The sequence below is a fragment of the Haematobia irritans genome, chromosome 2 (assembly GCF_050003625.1).
Source record: "Haematobia irritans isolate KBUSLIRL chromosome 2, ASM5000362v1, whole genome shotgun sequence".
Classification (NCBI taxonomy): domain Eukaryota; kingdom Metazoa; phylum Arthropoda; class Insecta; order Diptera; family Muscidae; genus Haematobia; species Haematobia irritans.
Genome location: NC_134398.1, coordinates 89719848 through 89738672, shown reverse-complemented (window position 1 = coordinate 89738672; position 18825 = coordinate 89719848). Strand labels below are relative to the sequence as shown.

The 18825-nt window shown below is 38.2% G+C and overlaps 2 long non-coding RNA genes across 2 annotated transcripts; one reads left to right on the top strand and one right to left on the bottom strand.

The window, feature by feature from the left end:
* Nucleotides 1-557: 557 nt before the first annotated feature.
* On the bottom strand, nucleotides 558-1938 carry LOC142223215 (uncharacterized). The gene is made up of 3 exons (XR_012718630.1): nucleotides 1388-1938; nucleotides 959-1322; nucleotides 558-894 (listed from the first exon to the last, which is right to left on the bottom strand). It is a non-coding gene; the product is annotated as an uncharacterized LOC142223215 (long non-coding RNA).
* Nucleotides 1939-17382: 15444 nt separating this feature from the next.
* Nucleotides 17383-18575, top strand: LOC142223213 (uncharacterized). Its single transcript, XR_012718628.1, has 2 exons — nucleotides 17383-18260; nucleotides 18317-18575. It is a non-coding gene; the product is annotated as an uncharacterized LOC142223213 (long non-coding RNA).
* Nucleotides 18576-18825: the final 250 nt, after the last annotated feature.

Below are 18825 nucleotides of genomic sequence, written 5' to 3'. Positions count from 1 at the left end.
TTTTATGTTCAACTTACGCTCCATAGTTCCGCGGATCGCAATTTGATTTTTTGACTTTTGTTTGAGCTATCCCAATAAACACAAACGTTTGAAAAATACTAAAATTCAATAATTTTTCAAACATTTTTTCAAAGGATTAGGGTAATATTCAAGTTGAGAAATTGTTGAGAAAATCGCGTTCTCAACAAAAAACAGACATTACCCTCAACAGTAAAATTCAACACAATAGCAATAATTTCTCAATTGTAATCCTCAAATTGAAATGCATCGCTACTCAATAATTTCTCAAACAGTTTTCAATGTGAGAAAAATAAAAAACTAGCATTGTTGCGAATACTTTCAAACCACAATTTGTATGAAAGTCAATCCTAGTTCCAACTGAAAGTCAATACTAAACTTCTAGGGATTTTGTAAATTTTATTATTTTTTCGTTAACAAATATAATAATCTTAAAAATAACATTAATAATATATGAAAATAATAATATTATACCAATCAAAATGTAATTATCTTATTAAACGTATTAATAAATAAAACTATGAATACAACTTTAAATATCTTAAACATTTTTACATGTATAATTCCATTTCCTCCATAATGTTGGTGTCATTAATATGCTGGCAATTTGAAATATTTACTATCGAGGAACTTGCTGGCTTGTGTGTTAGAATAGATTCCAGCAAGAGGAAATCACAAAATATCAAACTGATGACGGGATGTAAATTGATGTAATGCACATTTTCATCCAGAAGTTCTTGATATAGGAATTGTTGCACTTTGTTTTAATTGGTTGCACTTTGTAAGTTTTCTGAAAACTTTTCTTTGTTGTTTCCTTCATCGGTTTTTCATCGGCCAACATCTTCCAAGAATATACCATTCAATGATTTTAGTTTTCTGCAAAACAATCGAGTTTTGTGATTTCCATTATGTTTTCATTTCACTTTTTATTTTGACTTACCAACTTGTATTTCTTCCAACTGACCAGGTACTTCGTGATTTCCTCAAGAACGTTGGTATTACAAAATTGTTGTTATTAAAATACTGGCAATTTTCAGGAACTTGATGGCCAGATAATTGGAATAAATTTCCAGCAATTTCAATTCACAAAATAACAAATTAAACCGATGATGCGATATAAATTAAACTATCGATGTGATGCGAATTATCATCCAGTAGTTGTTGATATGGAAAAGCATAAATACCAAGTTTTTTTGGTTGCACTTTGATTTATGGAAACTTTCTCTTCTCGATAAGCCACTACCATTTTTCATCGGCCAGCCTCTTAATGTGTCCAAGAATCAGCATCCAAATATTTTAGTTGTCTGCAAAGAGATTTGAGTTTAGTGACTTCCTTCAAGTTTTCATTTCGTGTTTTAGTTTTACTTACCAATTATTATAAGCAATTTCAATTGATTATTAAAAAATTTCCACATTTTTGTATTTCTTCCACGAACTTTGTTGTCCAAAGTAGTATTGAAAACCATGTGGTTTTTTCGTTGCATTTCAGGGTAGTGTTTTGTCAAAGTTTTCTCCAATTATCTTCAACACATTTTCAAAGTTTTCGTCAACATTTTGCCAAATTGGTTGTAATTCGCAAACAATTTGAAGATGAATTGAAGATGAGCTTTTTCAAGTCAAGTTGAATTTATGTTGAAAATGATATTTACCCTCAAACTGAAGAGGTGTTGCATTTGAAAAACGCTCATCCTGTGTTTATTGGGATATGACAATTTATTCATTTTGGCGCGTATGTATATTAAATCATTGATTGGTATGCTGCTATTCAATAGAATCATTAGTTCCATTTCAGGAACTAATGATTCTTAATTTCTTGCAATGAGTTTAGTTACTTCTTTAAATTTTTCATTCAATATTTTTTCTTCCTATATTTTTATAAAGTATTTTAAGTAATTTTATTCAATTTTTAATATTTTTTTGTATCTTTCATTTGACCACGAACTTCGTTGCACAAAGTAAACAATGTCATCTCTGCCTTTAGTAGATGACAGTGATGACAAATATAAAAAGCTGGAACGAAAAGGAACGATTTGAAGGAACTAGTTCCTTTGTACAAAAGGAACGAAGAGTCCGAATCACTATGGTGAACGATTTTGCCCAAGACTACCCGTAACATACAGTTTATTACAACTACTAAAATGTTTAAATTTCAACAATATTGTTACGAATTTGATAATTATAGATATAAGTTTATTTAAATTAGTTTCCGTTAATTTAAAACTTCAAATTGTAACGATAAAATTTCGCTATCACTTGTTGGAATCATCTATTCATATTCTAGTATTTTCCTGAATTTCTTTTATGTTCTTTTGTTTGCTTACCCAAATGGTAGTTCTTACTCTCTCATAGAATAGCAACCCCTTTGCTTTGTTATTCTGCATTCTCATTTCATCTCATTGTCTATTGTCATTATTGTTGTTGTTGTAGTAATGCGAGCATATATCTATGTGAGTGTGTATATGTTTGGCAGCCACCAGATGAACAACTTAATGGTCGTAGATCCTTCTAGCATTCATGTATGTTCTGGGTTTCACGTGACAGAGATTTCACCTCTCACATGCATCTCTCCCCAAAAATTTTTAGTTGTTCTGTGTTTCCCGTGAAACAAGATTTTTCGAATTCGCTTGCCGAAAAATGAAAATCTGCAAATCATATGGTTTGCAGAAAAAAGTAAACAAGTTGTTTACATTGCTGTCATAAACTAAGTATTTTTCAAAATTTTTGGAAAAAAATCAAAATGCCTGCTTCGTTTTTGTTAATGGTATACGAAGAAACTCATTTTCTGACACACGGATACAAAGGCGCCGATTGCGCGATGTTACAAATCCAATGGATATTCCAAATTCTTGGTAAGATGACTTTATAATATTTACTCGGCTGACTTCTTTTATTTTTTTAGTTTTGTGGGCGTTTGAACAAGGAAGGATTTTCGCTTATTCTTGACAAGATTTCTCCATATCTTGGACATGGGTCCATACCAGCCCCAATTCAAGTGGCGGCTGCTTTAAGTTTTTTTGCAGTTGGTTCTTTTCAAGGAGTTATAGCCAATGATATGTATCTAAACATTGGAAGAAATTCGGTTTGGTAAAATTTGTGGAAAGTTGTAAATGCCATAGAGGATCACATATGTCCATCGTGGATTACAATGGATATGAGTTCTGTAGAAATAAATGCATCAAAGTTATATTTTTTTCAATTTAATTTTGTTTACTTTTGTAAGAGTTCAGAGACGAGCAACAAATTTGAAGATTTAAGACGATGCGCAAAAACTTTTAACGCCGTTAGAAATAATCGTTATGTTCGCACTAAAATCGACTACAAATGAAATTAATTAATTTTCATCGCATTACAAATTCAAAATTGCGGAATATTTTGTATGTTATGCTTTTTTAGTAAATAAAAGAAATAATTTTTTTGAAGTAAAATATTTTTGTACCGACGGCGAGAAATGTTGCCGCAGTTTATTATGCTTGACTGACTCTTGCCTGCGACGCTTTGCAGATGTAATATTGCCCAATAGTTTAAAGAAATGTTGGGTTCAAAAATATTGTTTTCATTTATTTGATTTGATTCAAAAAGTAATTTGTTTTTATTTTAAATGTAAGACTAATCGTATTGTTACGAATTTGATAATTATAGATATAAGTTTATTTAAATTAGTTTCCGTTAATTTAAAATTTCAAATTGTAACGATAAAATTTCGCTATCACTTGTTGGAATCATCTATTCATTTTCTAGTATTTTCCTGAATTTCTTTTATGTTCTTTTGTTTGCTTACCGAAATGTTAGTTCTTACTCTCTCATAGAATAGCAACCCCTTTGCTTTGTTATTCTGCATTCTCATTTCATCTCATTGTCTATTGTCATTGTTGTTGTAGTAATGCGAGCATATATCTATGTGAGTGTGTATGTGTTTGGCAGCCACCAGACGAATAACTTAATGATCGTAGATCCTTCTAGCATTGTCTAAGAATGTTCTGGCGTTGCCAGAATATTGTAGTGCTACCAGAATGTTCTCGTATTGCCACACCGTCATATATAAAAGCGCTCGCATGCTGCTAACGAGGCAGTCTTAATTAAAGCGTCAAACGAATAACTTCAGTGTGAACGAATTGTAAAGTGTGAAGTCATAGTAAATAAATTGTAGATTGTCGTTATTTAAAAGAACTGTGTTTTAATTGTCGGGTAATTAAAAACGCCTAAATATAAAAACGTAACAATTGGTGTCGGAAGTGAAATAACGGGAAAAAATCTACAATGAAGTTTAATGAGCTTCGTGTGGAAGACTTAAAAAAGGAATTGAACAAACTGGAGCTGCCGACAACAGGCAATAAGGCCCAGCTTCAAAAGCGTCTACTGGAAGAGTTTGAACGGCGTAATATGGACATTGCGACGCATGAGTTTGATTATAAGGAAGACATTGATGAATCAATACTCGTCAATACAAGCAGTGTAGAAACTCCATCTGTGGCTTCGAGTGTTGTGGATTACACATCAATGCTCAATGTTTTGAGCAAAATGATGGAAGCAAATTCTAGAAAAATGGAAGAAAAATTCGACGAAAATTCTAGAAAAATCATGGATGAGAATTCTAGAAAATTGGAAGAAAAATTCGACGAAAATTCAAAAAAGATGGACGAAAATTCTAGAATTCTCAATGAAAAACTACAACAAATTTCTGAAGGCATGGAAAAACGTGTGGACCATATAGAAAATCAAATTGTGGAATTGGATAAGAAAGTTCTTTCTGTGGATGAGAAAATTATGGTTCATGATGAGAAGTTTCTGCACATCGAGAAAAAAATGTCAGAGCTGGAAATTAAAGGTGGTCCAGTGCGCGTCATCGAGGGCTCAAAAATCAAAACTCCTGTTTTCGATGGCTCAACGTCATTTGATGTCTTCAAATTCCAATTCGAAATGGTTGCTTGTAGAAATTTGTGGAATGACAATGATAAAGCAATTGAACTTCTATTGGCATTAAAGGGCAATGCTGCTGATGTGATACAAAGCATTCCCGCTGCTTCTAGAAATAACAATAATGAAGTAATAGCGGCACTCCAACGCAAGTATGGCGGAGAGCATAAGCAGGACATCTTCAGAATGGAATTGAGAGGAAGAATCCAGAAATCGAACGAAACCCTACAAGATTTCGCAACAGAAGTTGAGCGGCTAGTGCTTTTGACATACCCAGGTGAGAGTCATCCTCTTGTGGACCGCATCAAGATTGAGACCTTCGTCAATGGAATTCGAGACCCAGATATAAAATGTGCAACATATGCGTCACAAAAGGCTACATTCGCTGAAACAGTAACATTCGCACTTGCACAGGAGACTGCAAGATTGCTAGCGCGGCCTCAAATTCACAAGGTACGTAAAGTAGAGACGGAGTGTGACGAACCAAAGTCCGTTATTGAGTCGATGAAAGAGGCTATGAAGCAGGCAATGCAAGAAATGAAGCAAGAGGCAAATAAATCTCGGATCAAATGCTATAACTGTGATAAGCCGGGACATCTAGCTCGAGAATGCAAAGCACGACGCAAACGGTCAAGGTCCACATCACCATCTCCATTAAACAATAGCCATAAGAAGGCGACCCCACAGTCAAGTGAGTCACCTTTAAACTAAATCGAGCTAGTTCAGCGGGGCAAGAGCTGGCTCCCACAGACGATGGCCCCACCATCTCCATAGCAATAGTTCAACAGAAAAATAACAATTTAACTATTGCGGGTGTTATTAATGGCGACAAGCGTACTTTGACGTTGGATACTGGTGCATCAAAGTCTATCATTAGATCTGATTTAGTAAAAGGAAAAGTTACACCACTGATTGGAGTCAAGCTACGCACGGCTACAGGGGAACCCGCAACCGTATATGGAAAGGTCGCCGTAAAATTAACTATTGCTAACAAATCCGTTACTTATGATTTCATTGTGGCCGATATAGTAGACGAAGTTATAATTGGAGCGGATTTCATGATTGCTTTTGGCCTCAATCTGGATATGAAGCGTCGTGTAATGACATGGTGCGATGCCGAAATAACGGTAAACGTGGGATACGACGAGAATACACCTGTCAGACGTTTGACAACGAGCCAGTCAGAGTCTATACCACCGAATGCCGAAGCAATTATATGGGTTTCTATGAATGGAGATTGTGAAGTCGGCCAATTGTGGGTTGTTGAACCAGCAGAAAACAAAAGCAACAACATCTTGATAGCAAATGTCCTGGTAACAACGAACGAAGAGAGACTAATACCAGTTCGTGTCTTGAACTTGTCTGACAATCATGAGCAAATTGTAAAATTTTCTGATATTGGAAAATGTACACCAGCCGAGGCAATAGTCAATTTGGAAGGCAACTCATCAAAGACACATGGAGCAGTGAGAAAACACCTAGAAGGGTATTTCGAGGCTTGGACACGTCATCTATCGCCGTCAGAGAGAAATAAAGCCAAGCAATTGTTGTGGAAAAACGCCTCTGCTTTTGCTTCTGAAAAGGGAAATCAAGGAAGAACATCTGTAGTGAAACATGAAATTAAAACCGCAGAAGAAAGGCCCATAAAACAGGCACCACGAAGTGTTCCCCTGGCAAAAAGAGGCGAGGTTCAAAAGCTCATAAAGGAAATGGCGGAGAGTGGAGTGATCGAGCCATCATCAAGTCCTTGGTGTTCCCCAGTTGTGCTGGTCAAAAAGAAAGATGGAAGTACCCGATTCTGCGTGGACTACAGAAAACTGAATGATGTAACCGAAAAGGACAGTTATCCGCTTCCACGCATTGATGACACGTTGGACACACTAGCCGGAACAACATGGTTTTCTACGCTCGATTTGCAGAGTGGATATTGGCAAGTAGAGATCGCCGAGAAAGACAAGGAAAAGACGGCTTTTGGCGTTAATGGCGGTCTCTGGCAATTCAATGTAATGCCGTTCGGGCTCTGCAACGCTCCGGCTACCTTCGAAAGATTGATGGAGCGGGTACTGAAGGGGTTGCACTGGAAATCGTGCTTGATATACTTGGACGACATCATAGTGATGGGCAAAACATTTGACGAGCACCTTAAGAACTTGAAAGACGTTATCCAGCAATTGTCAGCCGCTGGTCTACGCCTTAACGCAAAGAAATGCTCCCTTTTCCAGCGGGAAGTTAAATACCTGGGTCATCATGTGACTGCAGAGGGCATATCCACCGATGAAGACAAAATCCAAGCTGTCAGAGATTGGCCACGACCCCGAAATCTCCACGAATTAAGAAGTTTCCTTGGGTTATGTACATATTACCGACGATTCGTCCCAAACTTCGCCAGCATCGCCGCTAGTCTCCATACATTGACGCAAAAAGGTCAGAAGTTCCAGTGGAGCGACGAACAGGAGGATTCATTCCAACATTTAAAAGAACTTTTATGTTCAGCTCCTGTTCTAGCGTATCCTATTCCGGGCGAAAAATTTGTTTTGGATACAGATGCTAGCGCGCATGGTATTGGAGGTGTGCTATCCCAACAGATAGACGGCAAGGAGAAGGTCATCGGATATTTCAGCCGAACGTTGTCCAAGCCCGAAAAGAACTACTGTGTAACGCGACGAGAGCTGCTAGCCGTCATAGAGGGTGTAAAACATTATCATAAATATTTGTATGGACAACACTTCTTGCTCAGGACTGATCACTCAGCTCTACGATGGTTGCTCCAATTCAAGAATCCGGAAGCTCAACTGGCACGTTGGATCGAGAGGCTCCAAAGCTATGATTTCAGTATCGAGCATAGAAAAGGTGGAAAACACGGTAACGCTGACGCTTTGTCACGTCGACCTTGCAGTATAGAATGCAAGCACTGCTCGAAAGCTGAACATAAGGAGGAGATTGTTGATATTCGGCTGTTACACATCGAATCTGGAGTGGACTGGCCAACAGAACAGCGTAAAGATCCCATTTTGAACAAAATTATTTCAGCAAAGGAAGAGAACAAGAAGCCCAGTAAGAAAGACATAGCAGCCGAAAGTCCACTTATGAAATCATACTGGGCTCAATGGGATAGTTTAGTTCTAGTCAATGGATCCCTGCAACGTAAATGGGAAAGCGAAGATGGCAAGAGCAGCCGAAATTTGATCATCGTTCCAGATTCCAAAATAAGAGACGTTTTGGCGGAGTTCCATAATGGTCCCAGTGGAGGTCATCTGGGAATAACCAAAACCGCCGAGAAAGTGAAGCAACGATTCTACTGGGTTGGATGCCAGAAATCAATTGCTGAATGGGTAGCCAATTGCGAGAAGTGCATGAAGGCGAAAGGTCCAACAAGGAAAATTCGAGGTCCTATGCAAGAATATAGACCAGGAGCCCCGTTTGAAAGAATAGCAATGGACGTGGCAGGCCCTTTCCCAGTAAGTGATTCTGGAAACCGTTATGTCCTTGTGGTCATGGATTACTTCAGCAAATGGCCGGAGGTGTATGCAATTCCAAACCAAGAGGCAAAAACGATTGTGGATGTGGTCAACAAAAACTGGATATGTCGCTACGGTGTGCCGTCCGAGATTCACTCAGACCAGGGAAGAAATTTTGAATCGGCCATATTCAAAGAGATGTGTGAATCCCTTGGTATCAAGAAAACGAGGACTACGCCATTACATCCACAATCCGACGGCATGGTAGAAAGGTTTAATCGCACCCTGGAGGAACATCTTCGAAAAGTGGTGGACAACGGCCAGAGGGACTGGGACGAGCATATACCAAAGTTTTTGCTGTCGTATAGATCTGCCATTCATGATTCCACCTCTCGAACACCGGCCAATATTCTATTCGGAACTGAGTTGAAGTTGCCTGGAGATCTGATATTCGGCGCTAAACCTAATGAGCTCGCCATGGAAGAAAACAGAAACGACATCCCAAACACTTTCGGTGAAGTTCACGAATCAGTGCGCAACAAAATAAAAATGGTCAGCAACAGAATGAAGGCGAGATACGATCGTGCTGTAAATACTGAGGGCTTCCAAGAAGAAGAATTGGTTCTGCTATTTAACCCGCAACGAAAGAAAGGATTGTGTCCTAAACTGCAAACACAGTGGGAAGGCCCATACAAAGTCATCAAGAAGATTAATGATGTTGTATACCGGATTCAGAAGGACGACAGCCCTAGATCGAAGATGAAAGTTGTACATCTGGAACGATTGGCTCCTTACGGAACAGGTTCTGTGCCTGTTCGGGACGAACAGGCTTAAGCGGGAGGCAGTGTTACGAATTTGATAATTATAGATATAAGTTTATTTAAATTAGTTTCCGTTAATTTAAAATTTCAAATTGTAACGATAAAATTTCGCTATCACTTGTTGGAATCATCTATTCATTTTCTAGTATTTTCCTGAATTTCTTTTATGTTCTTTTGTTTGCTTACCGAAATGTTAGTTCTTACTCTCTCATAGAATAGCAACCCCTTTGCTTTGTTATTCTGCATTCTCATTTCATCTCATTGTCTATTGTCATTGTTGTTGTAGTAATGCGAGCATATATCTATGTGAGTGTGTATGTGTTTGGCAGCCACCAGACGAATAACTTAATGATCGTAGATCCTTCTAGCATTGTCTAAGAATGTTCTGGCGTTGCCAGAATATTGTAGTGCTACCAGAATGTTCTCGTATTGCCACACCGTCATATATAAAAGCGCTCGCATGCTGCTAACGAGGCAGTCTTAATTAAAGCGTCAAACGAATAACTTCAGTGTGAACGAATTGTAAAGTGTGAAGTCATAGTAAATAAATTGTAGATTGTCGTTATTTAAAAGAACTGTGTTTTAATTGTCGGGTAATTAAAAACGCCTAAATATAAAAACGTAACAGTATTCATACAAAATTCGTTAACAATTAACAAGCAATATCATTATTTTTCTCAATTATAAAAGTTTCAATGCACTTTCTCAAACTATTGCAACACCGTCATTTCGAACTTACACAAAATCAACTGCTTTTAAGCAACCACCATTTTTTTGCAACAAGTGAGAGGGGAATCTTGGACAATTTGTGATACATTTTTAAATTTTGTTTTTAAGAGGTCTTTTGTGCTATTTTATCATCAAATACTTATGAAGTACATAGAAAACATGTGATAGATTCAAAATAAATAATTTACTTTGGTTTTAAATCCTTCGTTTTGCAAATATAGAAGAATGCAATAAAAAAATTGTCCGTGCAAAGTTCTCCCATCTGTGAGGTGAAAAGTTGCATGAAGAACAACCCCTACGGGAACAATTCACTGCAAGTCCTTCATGTGAAACCCAGAACATACACGATTGTCTAAGAATGTTCTGGCGTTGCCAGAATATTGTAGTGCTACCAGAATGTTCTCGTATTGCCACACCGTCATATATAAAAGCGCTCGCATGCTGCTAACGAGTCAGTCTTAATTAAAGCGTCAAACGAATAACTTCAGTGTGAACGAATTGTAAAGTGTGAAGTCATAGTAAATAAATTGTAGATTGTCGTTATTTAAAAGAACTGTGTTTTAATTGTCGGGTAATTAAAAATGCCTAAATATAAAAACGTAACAATTGGTGTCGGATGTGAAATAACGGAAAAAAATCTACAATGAAGTTTAATGAGCTTCGTGTGGAAGACTTAAAAAAGGAATTGAGCAAACTGAAGCTGCCGACAACAGGCAATAAGGCCCAGCTTCAAAAGCGTCTACTGGAAGAGTTTGAACGGCGTAATATGGACATTGCGACGCATGAGCTTGATTATAAGGAAGACATTGATGAATCAATACTCGTCAATACAAGCAGTGTAGAAACTCCATCTGTGGCTTCGAGTGTTGTGGATTACACATCAATGCTCAATGTTTTGAGCAAAATGATGGAAGCAAATTCTAGAAAAATGGAAGAAAAATTCGACGAAAATTCTAAATTTGTCAACGAAAAATTACAACAAATTTCTGAAGGCATGGAGAAACGTGTGAACCATATAGAAAATCAAATTGTGGAATTGGATAAGAAAGTTCTTTCCGTGGATGAGAAAATTATGGTTCATGATGAGAAGTTTCTGCACATCGAGAAAAAAATGTCAGAGCTGGAAATTAAAGGTGGTCCAGTGCGCGCCATTGAGGGCTCAAAAATCAAAACTCCTGTTTTCGATGGCTCAACGTCATTTGATGTCTTCAAATTCCAATTCGAAATGGTTGCTTGTAGAAATTTGTGGAATGACGATGATAAAGCAATTGAACTTCTATTGGCATTAAAGGGCAATGCTGCTGATGTGATACAAAGCATTCCCGCTGCTTCTAGAAATAACAATAATGAAGTAATAGCGGCACTTCAACGCAAGTATGGTGGAGAGCACAAGCAGGACATCTTCAGAATGGAATTGAGAGGAAGAATCCAGAAATCGAATGAAACCCTACAAGATTTCGCAACAGAAGTTGAGCGGCTAGTGCTTTTGACATACCCAGGTGAGAGTCATCCTCTTGTGGACCGCATCAAGATTGAAACCTTCGTCAATGGAATTCGAGACCCAGATATAAAATGTGCAACATATGCGTCACAAAAGGCTACATTCGCTGAAATAGTAACATTCGCACTTGCACAGGAGACTGCGAGATTGCTAGCGCGGCCTCAAGTTTACAAGGTACGTAAAGTAGAGACAGAGTGTGATGAATCAAAGTCCGTTATTGAGTCGATGAAAGAGGCCATGAAGCAGGCAGTGCAAGAAATGAAGCGGGAGGCAAATAAATCCCGGATCAAATGCTATAACTGTGATAAGCCGGGACATCTAGCTCGAGAATGCAAAGCACGACGCAAACGGTCAAGGTCCACATCACCATCTCCATTAAACAATAGCCATAAGAAGGTGACCCCACAGTCAAGTGAGTAACCTTTAAACTAAATCGAGCTAGTTCAGCGGGACAAGAGCTGGCTCCCTCAGATGATGGCCCCACCATCTCCATAGCAATAGTTCAACAGAAAAATAACAATTTAACTATTGCGGGTGCTATTAATGGCGACAAGCGTACTTTGACGTTGGATACTGGTGCATCAAAGTCTATCATTAGATCTGATTTAGTAAAAGGAAAAGTTACACCACTGATTGGAGTCAAGCTACGCACGGCTACAGGGGAACCCGCAACCTATATGGAAAGGTCGCCGTAAAATTAACTATTGCTAACAAATCCGTTACTTATGATTTCATTGTGGCCGATATAGTAGACGAAGTTATAATTGGAGCGGATTTCATGATTGCTTTTGGTCTCAATCTGGATATGAAGCGTCGTGTAATGACATGGTGCGATGCCGAAATAACGGTAAACGTGGGATACGACGAGAATACACCTGTCAGACGATTGACAACGAGCCAGTCAGAGTCTACTCCACCGAATGCCGAAGCAATTATATGGGTTTCTATGAATGGAGATTGTGAAGTCGGCCAGTTGTGGGTTGTTGAACCAGCAGAAAACAAAAGCAACAACATCTTGATAGCAAATGCCCTGGTAACAACGAACGAAGAGAGACTAATACCAGTTCGTGTCTTGAACTTGTCTGACAATCATGAGCAAATTGTAAAATTTTCTGACATTGGCAAATGTACACCAGCCGAGGCAATAGTCAATTTGGAAGGCATCTCATCAAAGACACATGGAGCAGTGAGAAAACACTTAGAAGGGTATTTCGAGGCTTGGACACGTCATCTATCGCCGTCAGAGAGAAATAAAGCCAAGCAATTGTTGTGGAAAAACGCCTCTGCTTTTGCTTCTGAAAAGGGAAATCAAGGAAGAATATCTGTAGTGAAACATGAAATTAAAACCGCAGAAGAAAGGCCCACAAAACAGGCACCACGAAGTGTTCCCCTGGCAAAAAGAGACGAAGTTCAAAAGCTCATAAAGGAAATGGCAGAGAGTGGAGTGATCGAGCCATCATCAAGTCCTTGGTGTTCCCCAGTTGTGCTGGTCAAAAAGAAAGATGGAAGTACCCGATTCTGCGTGGACTACAGAAAACTGAATGACGTCACCAAAAAGGACAGTTATCCGCTTCCACGCATTGATGACACGTTGGACACACTAGCCGGAACAACATGGTTTTCTACGTTTGATTTGCAGAGTGGATATTGGCAAGTAGTGATCGCCGAGAAAGACAAGGAAAAGACGGCTTTTGGCGTTAATGGCGGTCTCTGGCAATTCAATGTAATGCCGTTCGGGCTCTGCAACGCTCCGGCTACCTTCGAAAGATTGATGGAGCGGGTACTGAAGGGGTTGCACTGGAAGTCGTGCTTGATATACTTGGACGACATCATAGTGATGGGCAAAACATTTGACGAGCACCTTAAGAACTTGAAAGACGTTATCCAGCAATTGTCAGCCGCTGGTCTACGCGTTAACGCAAAGAAATGCTCCCTTTTCCAGCGGGAAGTTAAATACCTGGGTCATCATGTGACTGCAGAAAGCATATCCACCGATGAAGACAAAATCCAAGCTGTCAGAGATTGGCCACGACCCCGAAATCTCCACGAATTAAGAAGTTTCCTTGGGTTATGTACATATTACCGACGATTCGTCCCAAACTTCGCCAGCATCGCCGGTAGTCTCCATAAATTGACGCAGAAAGGTCAGAAGTTCCAGTGGAGCGACGAACAGGAGGATTCATTCCAACATTTAAAAGAACTTTCATGTTCAGCTCCTGTTCTAGCGTATCCTATTCCGGGCGAAAAATTTGTTTTGGATACAGATGCTAGCGCGCATGGTATTGGAGGTGTGCTATCCCAACAGATAGACGGCAAGGAGAAGGTCATCGGATATTTCAGCCGAACGTTGTCCAAGCCCGAAAAGAACTACTGTGTAACGCGACGAGAGCTGCTAGCCGTCATAGAGAGTGTAAAACATTATCATAAATATTTGTATGGACAACACTTCTTGCTCAGGACTGATCACTCAGCTCTACGATGGTTGCTCCAATTCAAGAATCCGGAAGCTCAACTGGCACGTTGGATCGAGAGGCTCCAAAGCTATGATTTCAGTATCGAGCATAGAAAAGGTGGAAAACACGGTAACGCTGACGCCTTGTCACGTCGACCTTGCAGTATAGAATGCAAGCACTGCTAGAAAGCTGAACACAAGGAGGAGATTGTTGATATTCGGCTGTTACACATCGAATCTGGAGTGGACTGGCCAACAGAACAGCGTAAAGATCCCATTTTGAACAAAATTATTTCGGCAAAGGAAGAGAACAAGAAGCCCTGTAAGAAAGACATCGCAGCCGAAAGTCCACTTATGAAATCATACTGGGCTCAATGGGATAGTTTAGTTCTAGTCAATGGATCCCTGCAACGTAAATGGGAAAGCGAAGATGGCAAGAGCAGCCGAAATTTGATCATCGTTCCAGATTCCAAAATAAGAGACGTTTTGGTGGAGTTCCATAATGGTCCCAGTGGAGGTCATCTGGGAATAACCAAAACCGCCGAGAAAGTGAAGCAACGATTCTACTGGGTTGGATGCCAGAAATCAAGTGCTGAATGGGTAGCCAATTGCGAGAAGTGCATGAAGGCGAAAGGTCCAACAAGGAAAAGTCGAGGTCCTATGCAAGAATATAGACCAGGAGCCCCGTTTGAAAGAATAGCAATGGACGTGGCAGGCCCTTTCCCAGTAAGTGATTCTGGAAACCGTTATGTCCCTGTGGTCATGGATTACTTCAGCAAATGGCCGGAGGTGTATGCAATTCCAAACCAAGAGGCAAAAACGATTGTGGATGTTGTCAACAAAAACTGGATATGTCGCTACGGTGTGCCGTCCGAGATTCACTCAGACCAGGGAAGAAATTTTGAATCGGCCATATTCAAAGAGATGTGTGAATCCCTTGGTATCAAGAAAACGAGGACTACACCATTACATCCACAATCCGATGGCATGGTAGAAAGGTTTAATCGCACTCTGGAGGAACATCTTCGAAAAGTAGTGGACAACGGCCAGAGGGACTGGGACGAGCATATACCAAAGTTTTTTGCTGTCGTATAGATCTGCCATTCATGATTCCACCTCTCGAACACCGGCCAATGTTCTATTCGGAACTGAGTTGAAGTTGCCTGGAGATCTGATATTCGGTGCTAAACCTAATGAGCTCGCCATGGAAGAAAACAGAAACGACATCCCAAACACTTTCGGTGAAGTTCACGAATCAGTGCGCAAAAAAATAAAAATGATCAGCAACAGAATGAAGGCGAGATACGATCGTGCTGTAAATACTGAGGGCTTCCAAGAAGAAGAATTCGTTCTGCTATTTAACCCGCAACGAAAGAAAGGATTGTGTCCTAACCCTGCCAACATTTTTTGAATGGGGGCGCTTCTGAGAATCCCCACTACGTCGAAAACAATCATATACGACATCAAAAACTCGTCGGAAAAGCGCCGTCACTATTGAGAAGTTGTACCACGCCAAGTTACTACGAAAAAGTTTCTCGTCAGTGCAATTATTAGGTGCCTATTTAGATCAATTTCGAAGGACGCCAATAAGAACCCCTGCAAACTATCAGAAAAAGTGCATTTAAGGTAATTGTAGAAGAATCATTGTGGTCAAGTAAAACACGATTGTGTAGATGTTTATTGATTTGATTAAACATTTATAATTTCGTATAAATATAACATTTTTCGGTTTATCTCATCACATTTAACATAATTTTTTGCATTAATAAAAGAATGATGTTGAGTTTTAAGTAGCAAGTTACATATTGCAGCGTCTATCAGCCAGTTTGTTTATTTTCGATGGAGACAGCGTGCCTGGAAAAATATTTGAAAAACGATCACTTTATTCTATTTGGAAAGTCGAAAATTGTTCACCATATACCTTTCACAATTTTAAGCGTAATATGTATGTTTTCAGAACTTTATTTTCGTTTTTATTTAAATAAAATATAACAAGCTGGTTGCGCTTGGCGTTTCACAAAAAATAAAATGGCTCTTCTAATAGTAGTGAGGCAAAATACTTTCATGTACATTTTGTACTTTTTGATATGCTTCCCCCATCACAGTTCGCGATGGTTGTGGTGACATTTACGAGTCTGTGGTAGCGATTAGGATGAAATGGAACTTTGAAATGCTGGCAGGAAACTGCAAACACAGTGGGAAGGCCCATACAAAGTCATCAAGAAGATCAATGATGTTGTATACCGGATTCAGAAGGACGACAGCCCTAGATCAAAGATGAAAGTTGTACATCTGGAACGATTAGCTCCTTACGGAGCAGGTTCTGTGCCTATTCGGGACGAACAGGCTTAAGCGGGAGGCAGTGTTACGAATTTGATAATTATAGATATAAGTTTATTTAAATTAGTTTCCGTTAATTTAAAACTTGAAATTGTAACGATAAAATTTCGCTATCACTTGTTGGAATCATCTATTCATTTTCTAGTATTTTCCTGAATTTCTTTTATGTTCTTTTGTTTGCTTACCGAAATGTTAGTTCTTACTCTCTCATAGAATAGCAACCCCTTTGCTTTGTTATTCTGCATTCTCATTTCATCTCATTGTCTATTGTCATTATTGTTGTTGTTGTAGTAATGCGAGCATATATCTATGTGAGTGTGTATGTGTTTGGCAGCCACCAGATGAACAACTTAATGGTCGTAGATCCTCCTAGCATTGTCTAAGAATGTTCTGGCGTTGCCAGAATATTGTAGTGCTATCAGAATGTTCTCGTATTGCCACACCGTCATATATAAAAGCGCTCGCATGCTGCTAACGAGTCAGTCTTAATTAAAGCGTCAAACGAATAACTTCAGTGTGAACGAATTGTAAAGTGTGAAGTCATAGTAAATAAATTGTAGATTGTCGTTATTTAAAAGAACTGTGTTTTAATTGTCGGGTAATTAAAAACGCCTAAATATAAAAACGTAACAATATGAAAGTCTGTAATGCGCTTTACAGACTATCAGTTATTCTGGACGACAGTGCTCGCGTCGAACATATCCCATACATTGTGCACATTATAAGTTAAGTCCGAAGGCATAATCGACACTGCTGCATGTTTATGGGATCGATAACACATTTACCGATTATTTAGTCGTCGCCGACAAGTCGTATCGATCCGACACACTATAAGATTCTTTACAAACACCGACATTCCGTCCGGAATAACTGATAGTCTGTAAAGCGCATAAAACCATATGAAAATTAATTGTACGGAATGTCGGTATTCACAACCAACTGGTTGTTTTAGTAAACAAATAACTCTCTTTCTGAAAAATTGTAGTTACCCCAGATACCCCAACTTCGGAAAGTGCTGTTTTCGAACCATGTATTAGTTGTACCAATCGAATGACAATTGGTTGGTAACCAATGTAGCCAATGGTTACATTAATACTTTTCATTAAATTGGTACCCACAATCAACTTAATGTGAACAGACCCAATACAGCATTGTTTCAAGTTAATTTTGTATTCAGAACCAAATATTTACTGAGGCAACAGAAAGTTGGCTATGATTTGCATTGTTATTTATGCTAACGAAATTTTCGGTAGCGTTCAATTTCGTAAGCTGGTACGCACCTCTAATGGAAATAACAGGGTTGTCAAAAGCATATTTTGGCAGCAAACATTTAATTTATTACAATCATTGTGTGCGTAAAAGTGTTAAAAGGTCTGTAAATAATAAACAATTTATTTGAGGAATATTTGGAACATATATTAACAACTTTTAAAAGCGATTAGCTGGATTAAAATTTGTGTACACAGCCCTGTTTTTTTGTTGTAGACTTAAATGAATTTTTGCTACCGAAAATTTCGCTAGAGGTGCATACCGGCCTTAAGGATTAGAATTGTCCTTATGTACTTTTACAGTAAAACGCCATTTCAATATAAAGGGAAATATAGTATTTAAAGACGAATATCTACCATCGATACCAGATGATATATTGGTAGATTACATAGACCAATATCGCAAAATACCTGTTTGGTATCTTGAAGCTTTTGACATTAATCCAGGAAAACATTCGCAATTTACTTTCTGTTAACTGATAGTTAAAGCCTAATGGAGCTACATGAAAATGGTCGTTAATAAGATTCTTGTTGTAATATCATAAATAAACTGACTTTACAGAAACATTTGAGAATGTAATTGAATATGAACTAGAAGAAATAGAACCAGTGGCGAAAATTGTTAATGACCACATATTTACCGAATCTAAAGAACATGTACTGACCAATTCTCAGGAGGATTTTAATAATGTGAATATTCAAATTGGGGTGGACAGTGAGGAGTATGAAACCAAAATTTCATCTTTAATCAATAAGGAGGTAAAGAAATTTACGTTTATTGCAGAATTTTGTAATTTTTTGTAACTCTTTCTTAGATTTTGGAAAATTTTGAAGATCTGGACTACAAAATAATCGTCCACAATAAAAGCAGTATAGAAAACGGGGACAGAACAAAACTATTCAAAATTTTAATAAATATATACTTGAGCAAAATCTAAATATCGAGTAAGTTCAACTATACATCAGAAAAATTAAGTTAAAATTTAACAAATCATAAAAGAATTTTAGGAGCATATTATGTAAAATCGAATATACTCAAAAAAAGAAAAGAAATAAGAGTCAGTCACATCTAAATCGAAATCTTAATCGACATTGTTATCTGCAATTGTTAAAATGGATTTACGCGCGAATTTTAAATTAACAAGTCTAGTTTTGCCCACTGTAATTCATTTTATCAAACAATATGTGTATTAAATTAGTTCTACTGAAAAAAGTCAGTGGTTAAACAAACGATAAATTGAACATATTTCTATTGCAAAACAACATATTTTTTTAGTTAAATTTTATTAGTTTTTGCGATATTTTCCACAGTCCAATGAAATTT